At 40.3% G+C, this 23,318-nt stretch overlaps 1 protein-coding gene across 1 annotated transcript in view; it reads right to left on the bottom strand.

Moving 5' to 3' along the window:
- The window catches only part of KLF8 (KLF transcription factor 8), a 358,412-nt gene that overhangs the window by 65,361 nt on the left and 269,733 nt on the right, over window positions 1-23,318 (bottom strand). The window lies entirely within an intron of this gene.

Genomic DNA, 23,318 nt, shown 5'->3' with positions numbered 1-23,318 from the left:
GACAGTGCTAGCTAGGCAACCCGAGTGGGTGGGGTGACTTGCCTCCTGCCCGGCTAGAACCAGAGAAGTGGTGTGACTATCCTGAGGGTGGAGTTACTTAAAAGGAACAGGCGGACACTAGAGGAGAGTGAAGAGTGGAAGGAGGTGGAGAAGGGGGGCGCTGAGACCAAGGAGGGAGAAGGGAGGGGGTGGGGCGGGGCCCAGTGTGGAGAGCTCTGGTCTTTTCCCTGGCGGCAGTCTCCAGAAGCAGCAGGTACAACTCAAACAAATTCAGTTCCTTATTCTTAAAGAGGCTTGCAAGCACACCGTTTGGTCACCTATCCATTTGCGTGTTAAGCTGAGGGAGGGTGAAAGGGATGTGGGAATTGGGGGTGGGGGCTGTATAGGAAGGGAGGAATAGGGAAGGGGAAAAGCAAGAAAGCTGGCAACTGAAAAATATTTACAGTCCTAGCTCTGCATGGTAACACTGTGACACTAGCAAGGACAACGAAGTCACAGTATCTTCTCAGGGAGGAGACAAAGAGCAAAGGAGAATGGAACTGGGGGCATTTTCTAGCAAGATATAAGGGAAGAAGGTGAGGGTGAAAGGGTGGGAGGGGAAGAAGGAGGAGATGAAGGAACTGTGAATACTGAAAGATTCTTTTTAGTCTCCCAAATACCAGACCTCTAAGAATAGAGTCCTCAAACCCCTGAGATGGCCTCTCTTCCAGGCATTGTGGAAGATCCCTGCGGAGCTGAATCCATAGCAAATCAGCCACATTTCCAGGATTTCTTTGCCCTTGCTTGAAAGTCCCTCTCTAAACCATTTAATAGGAGGCCAGGAAGTCACAGGCAACCACAGGCCTTTTTCAGTGCCTCTTTCCTACCACAGTTCTTTTAAAGGGGAGGAAAGAAGAGAGAAGAAACAAAGCAGAGAGAGGGAGGGAGCAGAGAGACAGGAGAAATAATAATAGCTACTGTGTATTCAGCACCTAACATGGACAAGTTACTAGGCCAGGTGTTTTTACATTCATCATTTCTCATTTATTCCTGATAACAACCCTGGAGAATAGGTGCTATTATATTCTCCAAGCCCCTCCTTTATTTTTTTGGCCACCAGGGAATTCCCAAGCCCCCTTTTAAAAATAAGAAAACTGAGGTTCACAGCCCAGTACTTCCCAACACATATATGCCCACTCACTTGATATTGCTGGCAGAATCTCTAATTGTCTCATCTCTTCTTATTCCACCCCAAACTCGGTTATTCCTCCTGTAGTTCACCTGAATGACATCACCATGTACCCCAACATCCAAGGCAACACTCTGGGACTCATCCTTTAATCTGCTGTGATCTGGACCCTGCCTACCTCTCAGGCAGCAGAGCTTTTGCTGATTTCCTGGGCCTTACCTGTATTAAATATCCCTGAGAATGCCAGGTTATTTCCATCCTCTATGCTTTGGCTCACTTTTCTTTCTCTTTCTCAAATGGCCTAAGCTCTCTGTCTACCTCCTTGAAAGGACTAATTCAAGATCATCTCCCCTCCTTACTTAATTCCTTCAGGCAGAACTAACCATTGCTTCCTCTGTGCCCTTCTCTACCTCAGGGCACATATTTGTTGATATAATTGCTTGCCCACACTAGACTATAAAGTCCCTGAAGTTAGGCACAAGATGTTATCATCTCTGTAACCTGAGTGCCAGGAATTATTATTAACAATAATAATAGTTATTGACCATTAACTATGTGCCAAACTGTTCTAAGCCATATGTGTATACATATATACACTTATTGAGTATATATATATATATATATATATATATATATATATATATATGTTTTATATATCACAGCTAATTGCAAAGGCAGGACTTTTCCTTTATATTCTTTGCCTTTTGACACATCAATAATCAGCAAGTGTCCATGTAAGTCACAGGAAAGGGTATGGGGGAACACGTATGGAGAAGTAGAAATTGAGATCAGTTTCCCTCTCCTTCCAGGAAGCAACACAGACTCTCCTTTGTATTAGCTTCCTTAAGAAATAAACCAAACAGTGACCTGCAATACCTTCAACTCCTTCTATCAAACCCGAAGGCTTGAGACTGCCTGCTTGAAGTAGCAGCCTGTGCTTTCCTCTTAATAACCAGAGTCAGATGAGGGATGTAAGAGTTAAATTAAGCAGGGACCCAATGAACAACAGCTAAGAAATATGCAGATAACCCAGGTGTCAGGGCCCAAGAAACACTGTTTTTCCCTTTCCCTCTTCCTCCTCTTCATCCTCTTGCCTCTCCTCCTCCTTTTCTTGAAAGCCAGCTGACAAACTAGTAGGGTGGAGCCCAGTCTGAGGGCTGGAGGGAGGGGAGGAAAAGCCTCAGTAAGAGGACTCCACCCTCCCTGCTCCCAGTAGAACAACAACAAAAGAGAAGTCTTGGGGAGCTGGGGCTGAGAGGAAGGTGGGGTAGAATAAGGTGAAGTGAGGAAGGGAAGGGAGAGCATTGGGAGATAGGGGCCCAACAGCGTAGAGCTGGTCTGGGGAAATCAAGTTGTATATAAACAGAAAAGCCTGCATTCTTAAGTCACTGTTGTTCATGGAACAACAAAAGTGTAGCTGAAAGTAGCGCATAGCTCAGATCTAATAGGAAAAATATTGTCCTCCTCACCCGCTTTCTTCTTGTTCTGCAGTTCCCCAGAGGGAATATTCCCCCTGTGAGCTCAGCTAAAAGGAGACCTTTTGCCCCTCTGCTAATGTTGAACAAGTGTTAAGTTCCTCACACATGCCAGAAGACAGTGCTAAGTTCTGCCAGCAAAGGATAAGGATATTTTAGAGAAGAAAATTCAGTTAGCTGAGAAGAGAAAACCTGGAAAGAGATTGTGGGAGAAAAACAATGACTTAGCTTACAAACTGTACAACCTTGGGCAAGTGACATCAGTTCTCTAAAAGTCAGTTTCCTCACCTATTTCTTTTAAAAGTATACCACTAGTACTTCTCAGAATTGTCAAAAGATTTAAAAAGATGCAGAGGTGGCTTTACAGTGAAATTAATGAAGTTTGAGCTTCGAGGCCCCTCATTTGAATGGCCTTTCCAAGACACTGAGAGTGATCAAACTGTGTTTTTCTTAAAGAGGATCCCCAACGTTGTATAAACTTCAGGCCCCACAAGTCCTGGATCTGCCCGCAATGAGATTATAGCCTACAAAGCACAGTACCTCACACAAAGAAAGCACTCAAGATAGGATAACTATTATTCTTAGCAATGGCAGCTCTTAAATCTACTAGCTTTAGATTGCGTCCCTTTCTGGACACAGATATTGGGAACATGCCTCCATGTTTCCCATAACTCCCATACTTGTGTATATGAATAACTTATAAAAATTAATAACTAAACTGCTTGCTTGAGACATTCAGAGGCATGACTAAATTCACTTTAGGAATGGCCAATGGGCCAGGAGCAGGTGACCAGGCTTTGAAATTCTCTTGGAAGAGCCCCATCCTGGGCAAGCTCTAGCAGGCCTGCTACCATCCACGAGTTTAGTTGTACCTCAGGCTGCTAACTTTATGAGCAGAGCTTGACTAGGGGTTTGTGTGTGTGTGTGTGTGTGTGTGTGTGTATGTGTGTGTGGACTTTTCACACTATTTAGACCATAGATGCTACCACACCTATAAATTGGAGTAGGGAAGAGGCTTTATAATTAACAGCAAAGCCAAAGCAGAAAAACTGGGATCCTCAGCCTCATCTGCAGGAAAGGAATAACATCCTTGGCCTGGTCCCAAAAATGTATATTCCTGAGTCAGGGAAGGATTCTACTGAGTATACAAGAAAAAGACTTGCATTCTTGCTTTCATATTAAACAAATAAATATACAAGATTGTCAAAGGAAATGTATAAATAGAACAGGAACTTCTTTATCATTGAGCTGGATTCAGAGAGGCATCAGGGCCCTGCAGCCCTCCCCTGCAAAGCAGACTCATGATTACCATCCTTGCCTTACCACAGGTAGCTCTCATTTTCCTAACAGATGGGTTGTGTCCATCTACCACTGTCTCCCAAACCAGTGGGAGAATGGCTTTCACCCTACAGCCTATTGTAGTCTTATTACTTCCCTGAGAAAGTAAGAGGGAGAGAAGAAAGAAGATGGGGAGTATGTATTCAGTGCTTTCTTAAAACCTTTCCACTAACATACCTATTGAGGTATTGCACCTTTATTCTTTCCTTCCTCTGCTCTTTGTTTGTCCAAATGTCCCTGGATTGTGGTAGCTCTTTCCTCTCAAGTCAATATCACAAATATAGTTGTAGCAGCCTACCATTAAGCCACAATGACAGGACATTACCTTTTCAGGTCAGGTTAGTAGTGAATTTAAAAGTGTAAGGCAGGCAGATTAGCAATGGTAATTCACTTCATAAAGTGAGATAAATGGTTTGATCTGGGAAGTGAATCTATAGTATGTCATGGGGATATAGGCAACTACACCTGTTTACATGGTGTAAACACATAGCTGAAATGATCAGGACTATGTGAAGAACAGGTGGGAAAATATACACAAATATGATGAAAATAAAACACTGGAGGCATACACTAGAGGCAAAAGTTGGTCACCCAAGCACAGAATGTTGTTGTAGGAAGGGCCTGAAGAGATCATTTCATTCAGCATTTTTCAACATGTCTTAGGCATACCCCTAGTGTTATGAAGGATTATCTTAGGCAGTACAGAGTTAACTATTTTCTAATAGTATTCATGTATTTTAATGGTTGCCTTCTATTTATGGGGAGTTAGACTGGCTTTCTACTTATGGTAGTGTTATTTTCGATGCAATTTTTTAGTAAAATAAGTCAGTTTATTTAAGAAAGCATACTAAGTAAATAACAGTACAGCTAATACTCAGATATGGTCTAAATCATGAAGGTGAAATGTAAATAACTGAACTTTAGCAAACAATGATTGAACCCAATTATCTTCCCAATTCATGAGCTCCTTTATTAGACACTTTGGTTTAAAGGAGGGTCTAACCCCCAAATAAATAAATGTATAGCAATCCTGCCTCCTCCTATACCCATGACAGAATTGCTAATATAACATGGAAGTTTTCCACTGAGCTTGGATGAAACCTTATACTGTTTCTGAACACACTTCTACAGCAAGGTTTCCTTGAACCTCCAGTTTGGGCTAAGGGGGTCTCTTCTAGCCCTTATAGCACGCTGACATAATTATTTCATAAGACTCACCACATTATAGTACACCTATCTTTTTATATGGCAGTTTCATTCATTTGAGTGTCAGTTCCTTGAGGTTAGGAGTTCAATCATCAGTAGTTCAATTATCTTTATATTTTTAGCTCTTTGCACAGTACTTATCATATAACAAGTACTCAATAAAAGTTGGTGGAATGGAATAATTTAGAGCCACATGTCTCAGTGTAAATTCTGCTTTCACCACTTGCTAGCTGTGTGACCCTGAACAAGTTATTTAACATATCTGGGCCTTGGTGTCCTCATCTGTAAGATAGGAGTAATAATAGTACCTATCTCATAGGATATTGAGAGGATTATGTAATTTAATACATATACATATAACATGCTTAGAACAGAACTTGGCACAGACTAAGCACTATACAAATTTTTGCTATTATTATGTTGAACTGAAGTATGCTTTCTGAAATTTCTACCTGTGCATCCTGGGACTGACCCTGGAAAAACAAAGAGCAAGTCTACTCCTTCTTCCATGTCATGGTCGCTGAAATGTCTCACCTTCTTTTCCCTCCCATAAACATCCCTGATTGCTTAATCCATCCCCTGTATAATATGGTTTCCATACTTTCAACAACCTGTTTTCTTGGTTGGTTACAGCAAAATGATCAGAACTCCCAGGCTAGAGATGCTGTCTCACAGAGATCAACGTACTTCCCCATATTGTTTACCGGGTAAGCAAGTGCAAGGATGAGTATATCTCTATTACCAAAAAAGCAGAGGTGGGGACAAAGGAATCTCATCCCAGATTTAAATATAACAATAAAAAGTTGGAAAGAATCTGAATGTTCACAACAAGATGTTGGGTAGCTAAATTATAATGCATGCATATGACTACAGAGTTATTCAAATTTAAGGTTTTCCAATACTCTCATTGACCATGGAAAATATTTGTATAATAATGTTAAATGTAAGAATAGGACACAAAAGTACACTTACACTATCATTTCATTTTTGTTCAACATACATGCCACATATTTTTACCACAGAAATAAACACATTTTAGTATTAAAAAAGGATAGCAGTAGAATTATAAGACAATTTTGTTTTTTAAATTTTTCTATAATGAGCATGTATTACTTTTATAATTGGAAAAAATATTTGAGTTGGGTGTCGAATTAAAGTTGTAGGTAGTTGAAGGATTATGGGAAGTTTGTTTCCTTTTTTATATTTGTTTTCTAAATTTTCTATAACAAATTTTTACTATTTCTATAATAAGAATAAAACAACTTGGATGAATTGTTTGTAAATCAGCATCTTATCATAACCCTCACTTGCCTGAATCACATCAGCTTAAAGAAAGGATACTCAAGTAGCATGTATATGTAATATTAGTAATAGGAACCACTCACATCATTTCTTACCTAGCTTATCAAAATAAACTCCTAATTAGTCTCCCTGTCTCTACTTTTGCTCTCATGCACTGCAGCTAGGATTGATTATTCCAAAATCAGAAATTTCTCAAAGGTATCTTATTGCCCTCAAGATAAAAGCTAAAACCTCTTAGTGTGACCTACAAGAAAGGCCTTCATAAATGTTTCATACATTTTCCCTAGCCTCATCTCCTCAACCAGGACTTGTCACCTGCTCTGGACAATGCTTTGTAAGCCAAAGTACAGGAATTCTGGTTGAACGTTCCTTTCCCCCCTTATACATTTGGCAGAACAATTTTCCTTAGTAGCAATAACCACAATTTTTAATTGGGTATGTTGTGCATTTGTGTGATTACTTTTTCTTTACCTGTCTCTCCCACTAGACCTCTTTTTTTTTTTTTTGGCCATGCCATGCAGCATGCAGGACCTTAGTTCTCTGACCAGGGATCAAACCCATGTCCCCTGCATTGGGAGCACAGAATCTTAACCACTGGACCACCAGGGAAGTCCCTAGACTTCTTTTTTTGTGAAGGCAGAATCCAGTTCAATTTTACTCTCAGATGTAGTCCACTGCTTGGAAGAGAATAGATGCTCAATGAATATTTGTTACCTCACTGACAAGTTAACTGAATAATATCCTCATCTGTTCTTTTTTTAATTTTTCTTTTTTGCTAAGTGTTCATCTTTGACTCCTCTCCTGTATAAAGGTCCTGAATGTGCCTGGATGGCAAGGGGTTATAGTAGTGGGGGTAGGGTAAAGTGGAGTAGGTTTTTCCCATTCATAATAATTGGGTAAAGAGCTTAGGGCTGAAATTAGTCTACATCGCTGTAATAATAATAATAACAACACATATGAATGGTGTATAGTCACTCTTCCAAACACTTTACCTGTAGAAAGACATTTAATTCCTGCAACAATCCTATATGTGCCATTATCCTTATTTTACAGATGAGGAAATTAAGGCAGAGAGAACTTAAGTAACTTTGCCAAGATCACATACCATATCACCCCTTTTAGTTATCCTGATTTTATCTGGATCCAAAGAACATGGGACAAGCCTCAGTATCCTCAGAAATAGGTTCTAGAGATATGAGTAAGAACCTGTTTTAAACCTGCACAAGTTTTGAACAGGGAAGTCTCATCTAATGACCCCAGTAGGAATGAAGCAGGAGGCACTATTCCATGGTGACCAAAAAGGCCATTTGTTGTGGAATTATTTTTGCATTATGAATTTGCTTTAAAATTAGTCCAGACAATTCCAGCCAATATTATCATTCTCATTTTAGAGTATCAGAAATGCACAGTATTTGTGAAAAAGTGCCTTGCACAGAATCAATATTTTGTGACAACATTTAAAACTCCAATATATCATGATTCTCACATTTGAGTGTGCATTAGAATCACCTGGACATCTTGTTAAAAACAGATTGCAGGGCCCCAACCCCAGGGTTTCTGATTTAGTAGGTTGTGGGTGAGACCTAAGAATTTTCATTTCTAGCAAGTTCCCAGGTTATGCTGATGCTGCTATTCTGGGGACCATACTTGGAAAACTAATGGTCTGAGTTTTGCTCATTAGGGTAATGGGAACATATATCCAGCTATCCCGTATTGCTCTACAGGTATTAGAAATCAATAGTTGATTGATCCATAGGAAGTACTTTTTGTTAATTTTCAGAACAAAGAATGCTTTCTATAGTTAATTAATTTTTTCCATTTTATAGAAGCAGCTAATGACCACCATATTCTGAGTACCTACTGCACTGCTAAGCACTTTTTAGTCATTTACTCATTTAAATTACCTCATTTACTCCTCACTACATCACTGAGATTCTTATTTTGCCCTGGGTAGGAGCTGAAGGCCCACTGATGAAAAAGGTAGCTGAAGACAAAGGTGGCTCTGAAGAACACAACTGGAGAGAATAAATCATCATTATCATCATCACCATCATCTAACATTGGTGGAGCACTGTGATAAGCCCAATACTGACTTTATTTAATCCATGCAAGCACCCTCAGAGTTAATATCCCAGTCTTATAGCCAAGTACATGCCAGAGTGTGCGTGTGTGTGCTTAACCTCTACTGCTTCCCAATGCTCAGTCTCAGGCTTTTTAATTCACCCATTTTGAATTGGGTGGATGGGGAAGACAGCAATGTAAATGGGAGAAGGAGAGGTACCGGAGAGAGGCTGGAGGTCAGTGGGCATCTCTAGCATTGGTTTAAACCTGGATATCCATGAATTCTAGCCTTATGATAGCTAAGGATCATATTTTTTGGAGGTTATTTTTAGTCTGAGAAAAAAATGAGTCTGGTAGCTTTAGCAATGGTCCATTCCCCAGTTACTAATACCTAGGGCTTAGAGCCACTCAATATTAATCATCTGTCTGTCTGCACAGAACTCCTGGCAGACCCATTCCTCCTGTGGGAGAAGCTGTAATAACTGGCCACTCACCATTTGTGTTTGATGATACTCATTCTTCAGAGAGGTCTCCAAACAGCTTTAGATTCCTTCAATAGCCTATCACAGGCAGAGCCTAAAAAAATCACTTGGCCAAGGCTTCACATTCCCTAAAAACATCGAATTTCAAATTTGTCTTTATTGCCAAATTGCAGTATTGAAAGATTCATCATTTAAATTCAAATGTGGAGCCCATGATTGGACCACACTTTCTGTGATACACTATTTTTAATATTTATATATAAGAATTTTTAAAAATCTTGTGAATAACATTGTATTATGCATGCTTATTAAAAATGTCATTTTCTTTAATGTGATAATTTAAAACATACCACACTTTTGCAGACATTTCTGATATTTCATTTAAAAATATTCTGAGAATTTCAACAAAAGGAAGTAAACCAGATTCCTTTGACCACTGTGAGGTCTGGCCCGATGTATACCCCCTTCCCTAAACTGACTCTAGATTCTCTTATCCCACATCTTTACTCTGTTAAAGTGAAAGCTTAACCTAATCCTCACAAACCCTTTTACATTTCTACAAACCTGTATAGAGAGCTTCTGGAAAGGCGATTCCCCCACCCAATTTATCTAGGGTTAAATTAAAAGAATTAAAAATTTCCTTGGCCTTTCAACTTTCCTTAGTATTTATGCCTAATTACAGTGAGGCTAAATAGCAATTATGTGTATCAGTAAACGTATGTTAGATTAAATTTTACATTCTAGTTTGATTATGTTACTAAAACATTATGAGTCTTTTTGATCTTCATAGTATATTGCTCAGGTAGAATCATGATCTCCTTGCAATAAAAGGGAAAGATTATTGGTTTTAAGATGAGGCATTGGCAGTATGTTTATTGCTAGCTTTGTATATAGGACACAGCCAACTTACTTATGAGTTCTTACCACAGAACATGTTTTGAACCAGAAAAAGGATTGTTTTCATCAGACCCCAAAGTATATCTTCTACTGAGCAGGACATTTTTCTTTCCATCACTCTAACCCAAACTCTGGGTTCAGGTCCCAGAACTCTAGCCTAGGTATATTACATCACTACTTCTGTTTTTAACAGAGGAGAGTTTGGACACTATCTGGTACCTCAGACACTTACAGAGTTCTAAATTAATTTAATCAAAGCATCAAGATTCTTCATCCCTGCCCCTAGAAACAGGTTCCCTTTGTATCCTCTCTTTACAGATACAGGCACTGGTACAGGTTTTCCTTTCTGCCGTTGGTATATGATGGGAGTCAGATGATTGCTTCTTACTAGGAAAACTGCTGCAATGGATGATCAGTAGTCTTATTTCAGACCCAGTTGGTTGTTGGGAGTCTGCCAATTACATCGCTAGCAGTGATTTCACTCCCACCTGGTCTGCAGCAAGTGACCCCAGCTACAGCCAGGGATCTATAAGCTAGGACCTCCTACCCACCATCCATCCTTCTTCAGTGTACTGTCCCTTTCTCATTAATCTCTCTCCATATTACCAATCCTAATTTACTTCTTCATTTCAATATTCTGCCTGTCAGAATATCTGTTAACTCCAATGTTGTTTTCTTATCTCGAAGGCATAATTCCCTCTGTTCAGAAAGTTCAGTGAAATCCCCAGAAGCAGAGTCTACTAGGCTACTGGGAAGGACAGAAATCCCCTCCATAATACCTTTTGTTCTAACTCTTGGGTTCACCGAATATCATCATCCTTTTAAAGGTACAATTGAAGATGACATGGAAAAATCCTGGATTCTACAACCCCAGTTAGTTAGAACCTGGAGCAATTAGCCTCTAATTTAGTTCTAATGTATTCTATCAGGAAAACACTCCCAATAATAAATTCTTCCACAGCACCAGAGTTGTAGTGGAGATGTTCTGGTTTCTAATGGGCATTCTACATATGAAATCATTGCCAGGATGCAGCTTACTACCCTTGAGTATGCCTCCAAGACAGAAAATCATCAAGTATTAATTTTTGCTATTAGTTATGCTCTTCAAATAGGCAACACATACATTCACTACCATTGTGAAAACCATTGTGCACAAGTTCATATTTGTTTGGCATATACTATTTGCTATTGGAGAGAGATTTGAGGTATCAAGGAAGATCAGAGAAAGCTTACCTGAGGTTCAGTAAACACTAACTAGGCCAAGAGGGAGTACACAGGAAGAAGAAATATCATGGGCAAAGGCCTGGCAGCATTAGGGTCTTACATATAGGGTTTTATATATGTCCAAAAACCCAAGAAGCCAGAGAGGTTGGAGGAAAGTGAGTGAGAGTAGTACACGTTGAGGCTGGAGATACAGGAAGGGACCAGACTATACAGGAGTTCATAGAGATCCTAAAGAGTTTTGTTTTTCTCCAAATATTTTTAGCAGAGGAGCTACATAATCAGATATGTATTTTGAAATGTATCTTTGGCTGTAGTGTGGAGATCAGATTGGAGGGGGCTGTGGTAAATTAGGGGAAACAAGTTAGGAGGTGCAGGAGTTCAGCAATAAATTATTATAATTTAGATCATAGCTTAGATTATACCTTAGGTAGAGGCAGTGAAGATGCAGAGAATCATACTGATGTTAGAGAAACTTAGGAGGTCCTATCAACAGAATTTGGTAAGGGATTTAATATTGGAGGTGAGGGAGAGGGAAATGTCCAAGATGATTCTTAGAACTCTAACTTGAGCAACTGGATAGTGAAGTCATTCACTGAGGAACAATGTAAAAGAACCATATTTAGGGAGGGAAGATAATGAGTTTGGTTTTGGATGTGTTGAGTTTGAGGTGCTTTGTGGCAATGCCAAGTAAGATATTGGCTATGTGGGTTTCTGAGGAGTTGCATGCTCACTGTAGAGGACTTAAACCTTATAGAGCACTGATTGCTTCTGTAGACTTCAGGTATTGTTCCACTTTATATAAAAGGATTTTTTCAGAGCTTCTACTTGGGGTCCTCTTCTAGCAGCATTTTGCATTTAATTGGGGGAGATTTGTTTAGTTTGCAGCCAATTTTTTCTTTCTTTTTTCAAAACAAATTCTCTTGAATCCTCCAACCAACTTTTATTGAATTAACCATCTCTAAAATAGTGAGGACTTGTTCATTTAGCATACATATCACCAATGTAATAGTGGTAGTCTCAATTTGTTAGTTATGTTTTCTTGATAAGAACAAGAAGAGCAAATAATTATTGAGCGTTTAATATGTGATACATCTTATTTCATAGCCTCTGGAGATTCCACAGTGAATTAAGATTTGCTCATTGTGTGCAAGAGACTCATAGTCTACTGATCAAACTTGCCACCTACCTCTGTCCTATAGCATATAACTTAGCAATAGTTATATTTCTAAATTGGAAGGCCAATCACATGTGCTGAGCACCTGTTATGTGTCAAATATGAAACTGGTATTTGAGATGTACTTGTGCATGGAAGGCAGTATAAGGTAGTAGTTAAGAGGGTAAACTTTGGAGTTAGACCACCTGAGTTCCACTCCTGGCTCTATGACTTGAGTAAGTTACTTAATCTCTCTGTGCCTCTGTTTCTTCCTCTGTAAAATGAGTCTAACAGTAGTACCCATGTATAGTAGTTTGCTATGGCTGACATAACAAAGTGCCACAACTGTTGGCTTAAATAACATAAATTAATTGTCTAACAATTCTGGAGGCTGGGAGTCCAAAATCAAGATGTTAGCCGGGTTGGTTCCCTCTGTGGGCTGTGAAGGAAGTATCTATTCCGGGTCTCTCTCCTTAGTTTGTAAATGGGTGATTTCTTTCTATGTCTTTTCACATCATCTTCCCTTTACACACATCTCTATATACAAATTTCCCTGTTTATAAGGACACTAGTCACATTGGATTAGGGTCCACCCTAATGACCTTATCTTAAGAAATTACACCTGCTACACTGGGGGTTGGGACTTCAACATATGACGTTTGGAAGGGGAGACACAATTCAACTAATAATACTATATTATAGGATTATAGCAAAGATTAAAAAAGAGCATCCATAAATTACTTAAAACAACTCCTGGCACATTGTGCACACTCAATGAACGTTAACTATTAAGTTAACTATATTATTTCATTTAATCTTTATACATATGGCCCATATTAAGAAGGTAATTTTTAATGATTAGCACACTGAGACTCAATGTCACACAGCTATTTTTTGGTAGAGCCAGGATTGTAACCTAGCTCTGACTGATCTCAAACTTAATGTACGTTTCACTATACCACGAGGCATCATCAGGCGACTAGGTTGTTGTCTCTGTGAAACTGCCATAGAAATATTTTCAGATATGGTCAATAACTTCATGTATCAGTGTGAGGATCCCACTGTCTGTGGGTCTCTGATTAGCAACAGTCATTTGTCATAATATACTTTGTCATCTAAGATAACACTATCACCAGGTGACCCAAACTAACAACAGTATCATTGAGAATAAGGGCCTAAGCAATGTGGGAAGAAATTTAGGTCCTCAAAAGTCTATTTGTAGAGACTTTCAAGATGGTGGAGGAGTAAGACGTGGAGATCACCTTCCTCCCCATAAATACATCAAAAATACATCTACATGTGGAACAACTCCTACAGAACACCTACTGAATGCTGGCAGAAGACTTCAGACTTCCCAAAAGGAAAGAAACTCCCCACGTACCTGGATAGGACAAAAGAAAAAAGAAAAAACAGGGACAAAAGAATAGGGACAGGACCTGCACCTCTGGGAGGGAGCTGTGAAGGAGGAAAAGTTTCCACACACTAGGAAGCCCATTCACTGGTCAAGATGGGGGGTGGGTAAGGGGGTAGCTTCAGAGCCATGAAGGAGAGCACAGCAACTGGGGTTCAGAGGGCAAAGCTGGGAGATTCCACACAAAGGATCAGTGCTGATCAGCACTCACCAGCCTGAGAGGCTTGTCTGCTCGCCCACCAGGGTGGTGGGGGATGAGAGCTGAGGCTTGGACTTCAGAGGTCAGACCCCAGGAAGAGGACTGGGGTGGGCTGTGTGAATACAGCTTGAAGGGGGCTAGTGTGTCACGGCTAGCTGGGAGGGAGTCCAGGAAAAAGTCTGGACCTGCCAGAGAGGCAAGACATCTTTATTTTGGGGGGCTAAAAGAGAGGGGATGCCTTACCTGTGGGCCCACAGAAGGCAGAGCACTGTCTAAGTGAGCTCCAGAGAGAGGCGTGAGCTATGGCTATCACCTTGGACCCCAGAGATGGGCATGAACCGCTAACACTGCTGCCACTGCCAGCAAGAATCCTGTGTGCAATGACAGGTCACTATCCACACCCCCAGGAGTCTGTGAAGAAAGCCACTGCCAGGGTCCTGTGATTCAGGGACAAGTACCCTGGGAGAACACACAGCATGCATCAGGCTGTTGCAAGATCACAACAGCCTCTGCCACCTCAGGCTCGCCTCACATTCCAATTATGACTACCATACACCTACATACCCCCAGACTGATTGAGCAAAAGTGCCCGAATCAGCCACTACTTTAACCCCCTCCTCTCTGGGAAGGGAAAAGGCTCCTGAGGGTAGCCTACACTCAGAGGCAGGGCCAAAACCAAAGCTGAACCCCAGGAGATGTGCGAACAAAGAAGTAAAAGGGTGTAATTTCTCTGTGCAGCCTCAGGAGCAGCAGGTAAAATCCACACAATCAACTTGATAAAGGCTGCAACTGAAGAATACATAGACAATGAATGTTCCCAAAATTGAGGCGGTGGACTTTGAGAGCAACTGCAGACTTGGTGTGTGCTTTCTATGTCTAATTTGATTCTGGTTTTATGTTTATCTTAGTTTAGTATTTAGTGTTTATTATCATTGGTGGATTTGTTTATTGGTTTGGTTGCTCTCTTCCTTTATATATATTTTTGTTGTTCTTTTTTTTCTTTTCTCTTTTTGTGAGTGTGTACGTGTATGTGTATGCTTCTTTTTGTGATTTTGTCTGTATAGGTTTGCTTTTACCATTCGTCCTAGGGTTCAGTCTGCATGGTTTTTTTTTGTTTGTTTGTTTTGTTTTTGTCTTTGTATTTCTTTTTGTTTAGTTTTGTCTCTTCCTTTTCTTCTGAGCAATGTGGCTGGCAGGGTCCTGGTGCTCTGGCTGGGTGTCGGACCTCGGCTTCTGAGGTGGGGGTCCAAGTCCATAACAATGGACCACAAGAAAAGAACCAGGCCCATGTAAAATCAAAAGGAAAAATCTCTCCCAGAGATTGTTGTCTCAACACTAAGACCCAGCTACAAGCAAAGGCCAGCAAGCTTCAGAGCTGGACACCCCATGCCAAATAGCAGGACAGGAACACAACACCACTCATTAGCAGAGAGGCTGACTAAGATCATAATGAGTTCACAGACACCTCAAAACACATCGCTGGATGCAGTACTGCCCACCAGAAAGACAAGATCCAGCCTCATCCACCAGAACACAGACACAAGTACCCTCCACCAGGAAGCTTACACAACCCACTAAACCAACCACATACACTGGAGGCTCACACCAAAACTAACGGGAAATACAAACTTGAGACAGCAAAAAGGACACCCCAAATACAGAAAGTTAGACAAAACGAGAAAACAGAGAAATATGCAGCAGATGAAGGAGCAAAGGGAAAAGCCACCAGACCAAACAAAAGAAGAAAAATTAGGGAGTCTACATGAAAAAGAATTTGAGAGTAATAATAGTAAAGATGATCCAAAATCTCGAAAGTAGAACGGAGAAAACACAAGAAACATTTAACAAGGACCTAGAAGAACTGAACAGCAAACAAACAATGATGAACAACACAATAAATGAAATTAAAAATACTTCAGAAGGAATCAATAGCAGAATAACTGAGGCAGAAGAAAGGAAAAGTGACCTGGAAGACAAAAGAATGGAAATAACTGCTGCAGAACAGAATAAAGAAAAAAGAATGAAAAGAATTGAGGACAGTCTCAAAGACATCTGGGACAACATTAAATGCACCAATATTCGAAATATAGCAGTCCCAGAAGAAGAAGAGAAAAAGAAAGAAACTGAGAAAATATTAGAAGAGAATATAGTTGAAAACTTCCCTAATATGGGGAAGGAAATAGTCAATCAAGGCCAGGAAGCACAGAGAGTCCCATACAGGATAAATCCAAGGAGAAACATGCCAAGACACATATTAATCAAACTATCAAAAAATAAATACAAAGAAAAAATATTAAACTTAGCAAGTGAAAAACAACAAATAACATACAAGGGAATTGTCATAAGGTTAACAGCTGATCTTTCAGCAGAAACTCTGCAAGCCAGAAGGGAGTGGAAGAACACATTTAAAGTGATGAAAGGGAAAAACCTACAACCATGATTACTCTACCCAACAAGGATCTCAATCAGATTTGATGGAGAAATTAAAAACTTTACAGAGAAGTAAAACTAAGAGAATTCAGCATAACCAAACCAGCTTTACAACAAATGCTAAAGGAAATTCTCCAGACAGGAAACACAAGAGAAGGAAAAGACCAACAAAAACAAACCCAAAACATTAAGAAAATGGAAATAGGAACATACATATCGATAACTACCTTAAATGTAAATGGATTAAATGCTCCAACCAAAACACATAGACTGGCTGAATGGATTCAAAAACAAGACCAGTATATATGCTGTCTACAAGAGACACACTTCAGACCCAGGGACACATACAGACTGAACATGAGGGTATGGAAAAAGATATCCCATGCAAATGGAAATCAAAAGAAAGCTGGAGTAGCACTTCTCATATCAGACAACAGAGACTTTAAAACAAAGACTATTACAAGAGACAAAGTAGGACACTACATAATTATCAAGAGATCAATCCAAGAAGAAGATACAACAATTGTAAATATTTATGCACCCAACATAGGAGCACCTCAATACATAAGACAAATGCTAACAGCCATAAAAAGGGAAATTGACAGTAACACAAACATAGTAGGGAAGTTTAATACCCCACATTCACCAATGCCCCACATTCATCCAAAATGAAAATAAATACGGAAACACAAGCTATAAATGATACATTACACAGATGGACTTAATTGATATTTATAGGACATTTTATCCAAAAACAACAGAATACACTTTCTTCTCAAGTTCTCATGGAACATTCTCCAGGATACATCATATCTCAGGTCACAAATCAAACCCTGGTAAATTAAAGAAAATTGAAATCATGGCAAGCATCTTTTCTGACAGCAATGCCATAAGACTAGATATCAGGTACAAGAAAAAAAATCTGTATAAAGTACAAATATATGGAGGATAAACCATACACTATTATGTAACCAAGAAATCACTGAAGAAGTCAAAGAGGAAATCAAAAAATACATAGAAACAAATGACAATTAAAGCATGACAACCCAAAACCTGTGGGATGCAACAAAAGCAATTCTAAGAGGGGAGTTTATAGCAATACAAACCTACCTCAAGAAACAAGAAAATCTCAAGTAAACAACCTAATCTTACACCTAAAGCAATTAGAGAAAGAAGAACAACAAAAAAAAAACCCCATAAGTTAGCAGAAGGAAAGAAATCATAAAGATAAGATCAGGAAGGGTGGAGGGGAAGATGGTGGAAGAGTAAGACGTGGAGATCACCTTCCTCCCCACAGATACATCAGAAGTACATCTACACGTGGAACAACTCCTACAGAACACCTACTGAAGGCTGGCAGAAGACCTCAGACCTCCCAAAAGGCAAGAAACTCCCCACGTACCTGGGTAGTGCAAAAGAAAAAACAGAGACAAAAGAATAGGGACGGCACCTGCACCAGTGGGAGGGAGCTGTGAAGGAGGAAAGGTTTCCACAAAGTAGGAAGGCCCTTCACAGGCAGAGACTGCGGGAGGCAGAGGGGGGAGCTTCGGTGCCACAGAGGAGAGCACAGCAACAGGGGTGTGGAGGTCAAAGTGAGGAGATTCCCGCACAGAAGATAGATGCCAACCGGCACTCACCAGCCCAAGAGGCTTTTCTGCTCACCTGCCAGGGTGGGCGGGGCTGTGAGCTGAGGCGCGGGCTTTGGTCTGAGCGCAGGGAGAGGACGGGTTGGCTGCATGAACACAGCCTGAAGGGGTTAGTGCACTATGGCTAGCCGGGAGGGAGTCCGGGAAAAGGTCTGGAGCTGCCGAAGAGGCAAGAGACTTTTTCTTCCCTCTTTGTTTCCCGGTGCATGAGGAGAGGGTTTTAAGAGCGCTGCTTAAAGGAGCTCCAGAGATGGGCGTGAGCCGCGGCTAAAATCGCGGACCCCAGAGACAGGCAGGAGATGCTAAGGCTGCTGCTGCCGCCACCAAGGGGCCTGTGTGCGAACACAGGTCACTATCCACACCCCTCTTCCGTGGAGCCTGTGCAGCCCGCCACTGCCAGGTTCCCAGGATCTAGGGACAACTTCCCCGGGAGAACGCACGGTGGACCTCAGGCTGGTGCGCTGTCACGCCGGCCTCTGCCGCCGCAGGCCCGCCCCGTACGCCGTGCCCCTCCCTCCCCCCGGCCTGAGTGCGCCAGAGCCCCCGAATCAGCGGCTCCTTTAACCCCGTCCTGTCTGAGCAAAATACAGACGCCCTCCAGCGACCTACACGCAGAGGCGGGGCCAAAACCAAAGCTGAGCCCCTGTGAGCTGTGAGAACAAAGAAGAGAAAGGGAAATCTCTCCCAGCAGCCTCAGAAGCAGCGGATTAAAGCTCCACAATCAACTTGATGTACCCTGCATCTGTGGAATACATGAATAGACAACGAATCATCCCAAATTGAAGAGGTGGACTTCGAGAGCAAGATCTATGATTTTTTCCCCTTTTCCTCTTTTTGTGAGTGTGTATGTGTATGCTTCTGTGTGAGATTTTGTCTGTATAGCCTTGCTTCCACCATTTGTCCTAGGGTTCTATCCGTCCGTTTTTTTTCTAAATTTTTCTTAAAAATTAATTTTAATTTTAATAACTTTATATACTTTACTTACTTTCTTTCTTTCTTTCCTTCCTTCCTTCCCTCCTTTAGACAATGAATCATCCCAAATTGAGGAGGTGGACTTTGAGAGCAAGATTTATGATATTTTCCCCTTTACCTCTTTTTGTGAGGGTGTATGTATATGCTTCTGTGAAAGATTTTGTCTGTATAGCTTTGCTTCCACCATTTGTCCTAAGGTTCTATCCATCCCTTTTTTTTTCTAAATAATTATTTTTTAATTTAATAACTTTATTATATTTTATTTTACTGTATCTTCTTTCCTTCCTTCTTTTTTCCTTCCTTCCCTCCTTCCTTCCTTCTTTCCTCCCTCCCTCCCTCCTTTCTTTCCTTCTTTCCTTCTTTTCTTCTTTCCTTCTTTCTTCCTTCCCTCCTTCCTTCCTTCCCTCCTTTCTTTCTTTCTTTCTTTCTTTCTTTCTTTCTTTCTTTCTTTCTTTCTTTCTTCCTACTTCTACTAATTCTTTCTCTCTACTTTTTCTCACTTTTATTCTGAGCCGTGTGGATGAAAGGCTCTTGGTGCTCCAGCCAGGAGTCAGTGCTGTGCCTCTGAGGTGGGAGAGCCAACTTCAGGACACTGGTCAACAAGAGACATCCCAGCTCCACATAATATCAAATGACGAAAATCTCCCAGCGATCTCCATCTCAACACCAGCACCCAGCTTCACTCAACGACCAGCAAGCTACAGTGCTGGACAACCTATGCCAAACAACTAGCAAAACAGTAATACAACCCCACCCATTAGCAGAGAGGCTGCCTAAAATCATAAGTCCACAGACACCCCCAAACTCACCACCAGACATGGACCTGCCCACTAGAGAGACAAGATCCAGCCTCATCCACCAGAACACAGGCACTAGTCCCCTCCACCAGGAAGCCTACACAACCCACTGAACCAACCTTAGCCACTCGGGACAGACATCAAAAACAATGGGAACTACGAACCTGCAGCCTGCAAAAAGGAGACCACAAACACAGCAAGATAAGCAAAATGAGAAGACAGAAAAATATACAGCAGATGAAGGAGCAAGATAAAAATGCACCAGACCTAACAAATGAAGAGGAAATAGGCAGTCTACCTGAAAAAGAATTCAGAATAATGATAGTAAAGATGATCCAAAATCTTGGAAATAGAATGAACAAAATGCAAGAAACATTTAACAAGGACCTAGAAGAAATAAAGATGAAACAAACAACGGTGAACAACACAATAAATGAAATTAAAAGTACTCTAGATGGGATCAATAGCTGAATAACTGAGGCAGAAGAACGGATAAGTGACCTGGAAGATAAAATAGTGGAAATAACTACTGCAGAGCAGAATAAAGAAAAAAGAATGAAAAGAACTGAGGAACGTCTCAGAGACCTCTGGGACAACATTAAATGCACCAACATTCGAATTATAGGGGTCCCATAAGAAGAAGAGAAAAAGAAAGGGACTGAGGAAATATTTGAAGAGATTGTAGTTGAAAACTTCCCAGTATGGGAAAGGAAATAGTTAATCAAGTCCAGGAAGCACAGAGAGTCCCATACAGGATAAAGCCAAGGAGAAATATGTCAAAACACATATTAATCAAACGGTCAAAAATTAAATACAGGGCTTCCCTGGTGGCGCAGTGGTTGACAGTCCACCTGCCGATGCAGGGGACACGGGTTCATGCCTCGGCCCAGGAAGTTCCCATGTGCCACTGAGCAGCTGGGCCCGTGAGGCATGGCTGCTGAGCCTGTGCCTCTGGAGCCTGTACGCCCCAATGGGAGAGGCCACAACAGTGAGAGGCCCGTGTACCGCAAAAACAAACAAAAAAAACAAGCAAAACAAACAAACAAAAATTAAATACATAGAAAGCATATTCAAATCAGCAAGGGAAAAACAACAAACAACACACAAGGGAATACCCATAAGGTTAACAACTGATCTCTCAGCAGAATCTCTGCAAGCCAGAAGGGAGTGGCAGGACACAGTGAAAGTGATGAAGGAGAAAAACCTGAAACCAAGATTACTCTAACCAGCAAGGATCTCATTCAGGTATGATGGAGAAATTGAAAACTTTACAGACAAGCAAAAGCTGAGAGAGTTCAGCACCACCAAACCAGCTTTACAACAAATACTAAGGGAACTTCTCTAGGCAAGAAACACAAGAGAAATGAAAGACCTATAATAACGAACCCAAAACAACTTAGAAAATGGGAATAGGAACATACATATTGATAACCACTTTAAATGTAAATGGACTAAATGCTCCCACCAAAAGACACAGATTGGCTGAATGGATACAAAAACAAGACACATATATATGCTGTCTACAAGAGACCCACTTCAGACCTAGAGACACATACAGACTGAAAGTAAGGGGATGGAAAAAGATATTCCATGCAAATGGAAACCAAAAGAAAGCTGGAGTAGCAATTCTCATATCAGACAAAATAGACTTTAAAATAAGGACTGTTAAAAGAGACAAAGAAGGACACTACATAATGATCAAGGGATCGATCCAAGAAGAAGATATAACAATTGTAAATATTTATGCACCCAACATAGGAGCACCTCAATACATAAGGCAAATACTAACAGCCATAAAAGGGGAAATCGACAGTAACACATTCATAGTAGGGGACTTTAACACCCCACTTTCACCAATGGACAGATCATCCAAAATAAAAATAACTAAGGAAACACAAGCTTTAAATGATACATTAAACAAGGTGGACTTACTTGATATTTATAGGACACTCCATCCAAAAACAACAGAATACACATTTTTCTCAAGTGCTCATGGAACATTCTCCAGGATAGATCATATCTTGGGTCACAAATCAAGTCTTGGTAAATTTAAGAAAATTGAAATTGTATCAAGTATCTTTTCTGACCACAACGCCATGAGACTAGATATCAATTACAGGAAAAGATCTGTAAAAAATACAAACATATAGAGGCTAAACAATACACTACTTAATAACAAAGTGATCACTGAACAAATCAAAGAGAAAATCAAAAAATACCTAGAAGCAAATGACAATGGAGACACGATGACCCAAAACCTATGGGATGCAGCAAAAGCAGTTCTAAGAGGGAAGTTTATAGCAATACAAACCCACCTTAAGCAGGAAACATCTCAAATAAAAAACCTAAGCTTGAACCTAAAGCAATTAGAGAAAGAAGAACAAAAATACCCCAAAGTTAGCAAAAGGAAAGAAATCCTAAAAATCAGATCAGAAATAAATGAAAAAGAAATGAAGGAAACAATAGCAAAGATCAATAAAAGTAAAAGCTGGTTCTTTGAGAAGATAAACAAAATAGATAAACCATTAGCCAGACTCATCAAGGAAAAAAGGGAGAAGACTCAAATCAATAGAATTAGAAATGAAAAAGGAGAAGTAACAACTGACACTGCACAAATGAAAAAGATCAAGAGATTACTAGAAGCATCTCTATGCCAATAAAATGGACAACCTGGAAGAAATAGACAAATTCATAGAAATGCCCAACCTGCAAAGACTGAATCACGAAGAAATAGAAAATATGAACAGACCGATCACAAGCACTGAAATTGAAACTGTGATTAAAAATCTTCCAACAAACAAAAGCCCAGGACCAGATGGCTTCACAGGCGAATTCTATCAAACATTTAGAGAAGAGCTAACACCTATCCTTCAAAAACTCTTCCAAAATATAGCAGAGGGAGGAATACTCCCAAATTCCTTCTACAAGGCCACCATCACCTTGATACCAAAACCAGACAAGGATGTCACAAAGAAAGAAAACTACAGGCCAATATTACTGACAAACATAGGTGCAAAAATATTCAACAAAATACTAATAAACAGAATCCAACAGCACATTAAAGGTATCATACACCATGATCAAGTGGGGTTTATTCCAGGAATGCAAGGATTCTTCAATATACGCAAATCTATCAATGTGATAAACCATATTAACAAACTGAAGGAGAAAAACCATATGATCATCTCAATAGATGCAGAGAAAGCTTTTGAGAAAATTCAACACCCATTTATGATAAAAACCCTGCAGAAAGTAAGCATAGAGGGAACTTTCCTCAACATAATAAAGGCCATATATGAGAGGTCCACAGCCAACATCATCCTCAATGGTGAAAAACTGAAAGGATTTCCACTAAGATCAGGAACAAGACAAGGTTGTCCACTCTCACCACTCTTATTCAACATAGTTTTGGAAGTTTTAGCCACAGCAATCAGAGAAGAAAAGGAAATAAAAGGAATCCAAATCAGAAAAGAAGAAGTAAAGCTGTCACTGTTTGCAGATGACATGATCCTATACATAGAGAACCCTAAAGATGCTACCAGAAAACTACTAGAGCT

Source organism: Globicephala melas, chromosome X (genome assembly GCF_963455315.2).
Source record: "Globicephala melas chromosome X, mGloMel1.2, whole genome shotgun sequence".
Lineage (NCBI taxonomy): Eukaryota > Metazoa > Chordata > Mammalia > Artiodactyla > Delphinidae > Globicephala > Globicephala melas.
The sequence above is the reverse complement of the archived record's forward strand: the minus strand, read 5'-3'. Positions and strand labels throughout refer to the sequence as shown.